The 7,160-nt window shown below is 42.2% G+C and overlaps 1 protein-coding gene across 5 annotated transcripts in view; it reads left to right on the top strand.

Moving 5' to 3' along the window:
- rad51 (RAD51 recombinase) overlaps window positions 1–7,160 on the top strand; it is a 192,844-nt gene that overhangs the window by 40,832 nt on the left and 144,852 nt on the right. The gene's annotated exons all lie outside the window — the stretch shown is intronic.

The following is a 7,160-nucleotide window of genomic DNA, read 5'->3' as shown; positions in this document are numbered from 1 at the left end:
GTTCTCCACAATACCATTTTGGGACTTTACAGCACCCAGTGGGCATTAGTGGTCGTACTCTTGAGTGGTTTAGATCCTACTTGGCTGACATTCTGTGTTTAGCCTTGGTTGCTCCGAGTCCCACACTGCCCCACTGTCATTTGGTGTTCCACAAGGTTCTATTTTGGGGCCCCTACTGTTCTCGCTATACTTACTAGGGGTGTGCCAATACATCGATTATTACATTCATCGTGGTTTGACACGTGATGATTAGATCACGGTTCATAAATGTTGAAAAACGATCAAACACTCCCGCTGCTTGTGGAACGAAAGTAAAAGACATGCTTGCCGCTGGGACACTTAAAGGAACGCACATGGTGAGGATAGCGGCAGCGGAAGTTAATGAGAGACAGATTTTCTCCCCAGAATTAAATGCTAGCGTTTTTAAGCATTTCAGTTTTGATTACAATTAATATATGTTCAAAAACGATTATTTTCCAAAATAATTTAATGACGGAACTAGGGCTGGGCAATAAATCGAATTAATTCGATACATCATCATTTTAAAAAATCGAATCATTGAAAATTTGCTAAATCGTGAAATCGAGTTTTGTCTTCTGGATGATTAAAAATTGTTCTTATATTGTGTTACATCCAAATGCTTTTATGTGTTGTAATTTTGCAGAAGGGGCAGAATGCTGGATTGGGGGTTTACAAGACATGTTTACAATAGCTACCAACTACTTAATTGTGGCATTTAAGCACAAACTATGAATGTTAAGTGTATGTTAAAACTGCTTCTAAAATCAGTATATGTTACTGGTCTACTGGTTTTGCACAGGAATTATTTTTGAATAAATGAAACCTTTAAATAAACGTTTGTTGGATTTATTAGGTTAAAATCGATGAAAATTGTAATCGTCCTGAACGACTGCAAAAGTCGAGATTTTGTTTTTTGGCCATATCGCCCAGCCCTAGACGGAACACTACCGCAGCATTCGGACAGAAAGTAAAAGACGCCTGCCGCCCGGACAACCTAACGGATGGACAAGGCGAGGATGGCAGTAGTGGAATTTACTGAATGACAGATTTTCTCCTCATGATTAAAACCTCTTGTTTGGAAGCATTTCGGTTTTTATCAACATGACAATGGAAAGGGCATTGACAAAAAAAGTTACTCAATATGTAGAACATGTAAAACCAGAATTATGTACAGCGGTTGTTACACTACGAATAAGCGACAGCAACTCTGGCGTTTTTTGTTGTTGTAAAAGTACAGAAATTGTGAAAACAAAGTATTTTGGTTAAAAGAAGTCTGATTTCTAAAGGCACTTTTTTTAATATTTTCTAAAAAATGTGGAATTCATTCCACCAGAGTATTGTACCATATTTTCCACACTATAAGGCGCATCGCATTATAAGGCGCACCTTCAATGAATGACATATTTTAAAACTTTTTTCATAGATAAGGCGCTACAGTAGATGGTGGGGTTACGTTATGCATTCATTAGATGGTGCTGCGCTAAATGGAATGTCAACAAATAGTCAGATTGGTCAGTCAAACTTTATAGATTACAAACCAGCTTTCTGACAACTCCATTCACTCCCAAAATAAATAAACAGCTGTTTTATTATTTTCTCTGAGGTAAAGTATTAGTATTAGCTAGCGATCCAAGATGGCGGGAACTTCTGCTCATGCGTGTCATCGATCGTGCAGGGTCACCGATAGTCTTGACAGCGAGACCTGTTGCGGCTCAACATTGATCCATATATAAGGCGCACTGGATTATAAGGCGCATGGTCAGCTTTTGAAAAAATTTAAGGCCATTAGGTGCGCATTATAGTGCGGAAAATACGGTAAAAGAGAAATCTATTTTTGAAAAGTACTGTGTTGTATGGGCATGTTTTCATCGTTTATTGTTGTTTCATTTTTGGATCATTTGGTGATTGGAAATCAAAAGCAATGGGCATAAATTTGTTTGGCTACTCGGTGGCAGGGCCCCGGGGGTGGATAAGATCCGCCCGGAGTTCCTAAAGACTCTGGATGTTGTGGGGCTGTCGTGGTTGACACGCCTCTACATTGCGTGGACATCGGGGACGGTGCCTCTGGATTGGCAGACCGGGGTGGTGGTCCCCCTTTATAAGAAGGGGGACCGGAGGTTGTGTTCCAACGACAGAGGGATCACACTCCTCAGCCTCCCTGGTAAGGTCTATTAAGGGGTGCTGGAGAGGAGGGTCCGTCGGGAAGTCGAATCTCGGATTCAGGACGAGCAGTGTGGTTTTCGTCCTGGCCGTGGAACAGTGGACCAGCTCTACACCCTCAGCAGGATCCTCGAGGGTGCGTGGGAGTTTGCTCAACCAGTCCACATGTGTTTTGTAGATTTGGAGAAGGCGTTCGACCGTGTCCCTCGGGGGAGTCCTGTGGGGGGGTGCTTCGGGAGTATGGGGTACCGAACCCCCTGATACGGGCTGTTCGGTCCCTGTACAACCGTTTGGTCCGCATTTCCGGCAGTAAGTCGGATTCGTTTCCAGTGAGGGTTGGACTCCGCCAAGGTTGCCCTTTGTCACCGATTCTTTTCATAACTTTTATGGACAGGATTTCTAGGCGCAGCCGAGGCGCTGAGGCGGCCTGGTTTGGTGGCCTCAGCATTGTATCTCTGCTTTTTGCAGATGATGTGGTGCTGTTGGCTTCATCAGGCCGTGATCTCCAACTCACACTGGAGCGGTTCGCAGCCGAGTGTGAAGCGGTTGGGATGAGGATCAGCACCTCCAAATCCAAGAGCATGGTCCTCAGTCGGAAAAGGGTGGCGTGTCCTCTCCGTGTCGGGGATGAGATCCTGCCCCAAGTCGAGAAGTTTAATTATCTTGGGGTCTTGTTCACGAATGAGGGCAGGATGGAGCGGGAGATCGACAGGCGGATCGGTGCAGTGATGCGGACTTTGTATCGGTCCGTCGTGGTGAAGAAAGAGCTGAGCCAAAAGGCAAAGCTCTCGATTTACCGGTCGATCTACGTTCCCACCCTCACCTATAGGGGTGTGAATTGCCTAGTACCTGACGATTCGATTCGTATCACGATTCACAGGTCACGATTCGATTCGATACCGATTAATCCCGATACGAATTTATAAGTCGATTGTTGCGATTTTTTTCATTCAAATTTAGAAAATACTAATCAGTAAGCTTGTAGAGTGTAAGATTTATATGAAAATGTATTATTTATTTATCTGAAATTTCAGTCTTAAGGCTTAATGTTCCGTTCATATAACATTCTTCCATGCTCAAGGTGTGAATCCCTTGGGATCCCGCCGGAGTAACTGGTTGAAGTGGCTGGGGAGAGGGAGGCCTGGGTTTCCCTCCTAAAGCTGCTGCCCCCGCGACCCGACCTCGGATAAGCGGAAGAAGATGGATGGATGGATGAATACTTTAATTAATGAATACTGACAAATATACCTTGAAAGTATGAAGTAGCCACAAAGGAAGAAAAAAAATCTTGAAAGGGGAATAAAGATGCATCGATAATCATGACAATCGTGATAATCATTCGCATTGTGAATAGCGTTCAATAATCAAATCGTATCACCCTTAATCATAATTGGATCAAATCGTGGGGTGCCTTAGATGGCACACCCCTAATACTGCCCTCCATCCTAGGCTCCATCCTAAGAAAGCATAGGAATTCTTTTCATTGCTACGTGGATTACAGTCATATCTATGTCCCGCTTAATAAAAAGGACGCTTTCTCGTTGAGGCCACTTTTATCCTGTCTTGAAGAAATCAAAACCTTGATGACTTGAAATTTCTTGATCTTCGAGAAGAAAACAAGTTATGGTCTTTGGTCACAGTGGCCCATCTCATCCTGCTCACTTGGGTCCGCTGGTGCACTCTCTTAAGCCAACAGTCTCAAACTTGGGATTTATGATGAACAGTGAGTTTAAACTGGACCGGTAAATTGCTGCTGTTGTCAAATCCAGCTTCTTTTGTCATAGGCATTTGGCTAAGGTAAATAATCTTTTATCTCAGCAGCACTTAGAAACGGTAATCCATGCCTTTGTTACATCTCGGCTGGATTACTGTAATGTACTTTACCTTGGAATCGGCCAGTCCTCCCTCAAGCATCTCCAGCTTGTCCAAAATGCTGCTGCTAAACTACACATAACTGCACATAACCCCTATCTTGGCCTCTCTTCACTGGCCACCGGTAAGATTTAGAGTCCATTTTAAGCTTCTTTTATTAGGGCCCGAGCAGCGACCGCTGCGAGGTCCCTATTGTTTTTCGTTCGAATTATTAGGGCCCGAGCAGCTACCGCTGCGAGGTCCCTATTGTATTATTATTATTATTATTATTATTATTAGGGCCCGAGCAGCGACCGCTGCAAGGTTCCTCTTGTTTTTGTAAGAATTCTTCTTCTTCTTCTTCTTCTTTATTCTCCGCAAACGATTGCATTTTTGAGGACTTAGACCCAGGGTTCCCGCGAGGTCTTAAAAAAAAAAAAAAAAAAAAAAAAAAAAGTCTTAAAACGTCTAAAATTCAGAAAGTTAAATTTTAGGCCTAAAATGTCTTAAAAAACAGCCATATTTTCATCCTAGGTCTAAAATTTTATTTAACCTAGTCTAAAATCTTACATCCGCTCCTTACATTCCGAGAAGTGTCTGCTCCCGTAGAAAGAAAGAAAAAGAACAAAAAATGTGCGTCTTGCGTTGTTTATTTGCGTGCTCAAAGTGAAGGAGACATTTGAGGGGGTGTGTTTGCATTGCTTTGCAATACTGTAGTTCAGGTGGGCGGGAGCGAAGGTACGTGGGGCGGTGCAAATGAGATGTTTGGTGAGATGTGATGCGCGCGGCTTGTTTTGCCGCGAGATACGACAACAAGAGGGGGAGGAATTATCGTTGTTGCTGTCTGCGGGCATCCCGAGCTCCACATGTTAAGCTAACACTACCGGGACAAAAACAAAGCAACGGGCAGGGTGGTGAATGACGAACTTGGCAGACCTGGGTTGGTATGTATTCACATTTTTGTTTTTGTTACATTTGTTGAACTGTGTACCAAAACAACAGAAGACTATTGATATTAGCCAAAGCATATTAGCACAGTGGTGGCCAGTTAATTGCGATGCTGAAACGATTTTTTTCCGAGAGGACTTTTGCCATAATGTAAGTAGAAGCAAAGCAAAGCCCCTATCTCCGGTGTGCGAATGTCAATGAAGCGGCCGCGTCCAGGGGTGTGAACACTGTACAGCTCCAGCAATGAAACGCTAGCGAGTAAAGCTAATCGATTCGAAACAATTTTTTTTTTCATTTCTTTTATTTAACTAGGCAAGAAACTCATGGAAAGTAACAATCGCTAATCCAAGAGTGATCTGATCAGAGGCTTACAAAGCCCCTTAGCTATTTGTGTGAATGTAACATTGTTAATTAGGTGGCTTGGTACTCTGTCCACTACCGGGTACTACTGTACATTTCAAGTTTACATTCCGGACTTTCCGCCAAGATATTGCAGTTAGCTAGTCAGAACGGAAAGTGTGATCGGTCAATTTGTAAGAAAATTGGTAAATGCCAGTTCAACAAGAACTGGCTCGAAATTCCCGACTTTTCCAGCTGGTTGGATGAGGTAGCCGGCGATAGGCACTCGGCTCGTTGCGAAGTTTGCAAAAAAGATAAAGTTGGACTTTGGGCGCGAATATGGTTGTATAGGCAAGGCAAGGAAAGTTTATTTGTATTAGGGATGCCGATAATGCTCTTTTCAACCGATACCGATAAACCAATAATTTCGAGGTGCCGATGTCGATAACCGATAAGTAAGCCGATAATTGTTTGCAAAATTAACGTGAATACAAATATATTTGAGTCCTACTATAAGTCGTGAAATTGGTCTAAAAAAAAATTCACAATGGTCTTAAAAAAAAAAAAAAAAAGTCTAAAAAAGGTTCATTGAGGGATTCCTGCAAGAACCCTGTAAACATTTACGAAAACTCACCAAACTTTGCACACTCTTTGGGCCTGGTGAAAAATTTGATATTATGAAGTTGCCATAAAACGCGACTCTATAGCGACTCTAGCATAGAAAAATAAAAAACAATCCTGGCCCGTTTGACCTAGAGCTACGAAAATTGGCAGGCACGTGTAGCACCCCAAGATGCACAAAAGAAGTCAGTGGAAGCCATTTCCTAAAATGTACAGGAAGCTATGAATTTTTGAATGTCCAGTTTTGGCCCATTTTGGCACATTCACTGTGGTCATGCTTTTCCCCCCTTGGCACACATTTTTCATCCAGTTGACTTCAAACTTGCCAGGTATCATCTCAAGACCCGAGACAACAACTGAGCAAAAGATCTTGACTTTTTGAAATACTATATGACGGGGGCGGGGCATCAAATATTGCCTTTAAAATTTAATTTGTCCAGAAAGACAAAATGCTTCATAACTCCCATGTACAAGCTCCAAAAAATCTCAAACTTCTCATGCAACTTAATCGTCACGGCGTGAAAACATCTAAATGATAAAATTCAGTTATTCCTATAGCGCCACCTAGTGGTGACAATAAATGTCATACTTTACGTTTTTAGCTACTGTGCCAAGCTCTTTGAAGGGATCCAGTTGAAAATTGGTCAGAAAAGCCTTAAGATGGTGATCATGCCCCACACCGAATATTGTAACTTTTCGCCAAAGGGGTGTGGCCGCTACGGTGCCGCAAAGTCTGGTAATTTTTCGTGGCAATAAAAGCTGCTTTAACTTGACCCAGATGATTCTATCTTCTCAAAATGTCACACATTTGATGAGAGTCTAGCCCTTAAGACATCTACGAACTTATATTTCATCTTACTGATAGCGCCACCGACTGGCAATTTTTTTTCTTATGATTTTTCTCCAATGTTTTTCTCCAACCACATTAACACTTTCAATCCCACGCATTTTCTGACAAGGTAACTCCAGAATCCCACCAGATTTCGCATATTTTCACCCATTTTCAATGCTTATTAGAATATTGTGTGCTATGACTAAATAGACATGGTGGGTGTCGTTTGAAAGATTGGGGTCTCCTCTTTCATTAGAAAAAAAAGTATGATTCTACCTTATTCTGTTCTTTAGTAACCATCATTTGAAAATGGCTTGATTTGACATAATTCAAGAATCTCGGGCAAAATAAGGAGAAATGAAGCTTTTTGTGAAATGATGCATTTTCT

The sequence above is a fragment of the Festucalex cinctus genome, chromosome 21 (assembly GCF_051991245.1).
Source record: "Festucalex cinctus isolate MCC-2025b chromosome 21, RoL_Fcin_1.0, whole genome shotgun sequence".
Classification (NCBI taxonomy): domain Eukaryota; kingdom Metazoa; phylum Chordata; class Actinopteri; order Syngnathiformes; family Syngnathidae; genus Festucalex; species Festucalex cinctus.
The sequence above is the reverse complement of the archived record's forward strand: the minus strand, read 5'-3'. Positions and strand labels throughout refer to the sequence as shown.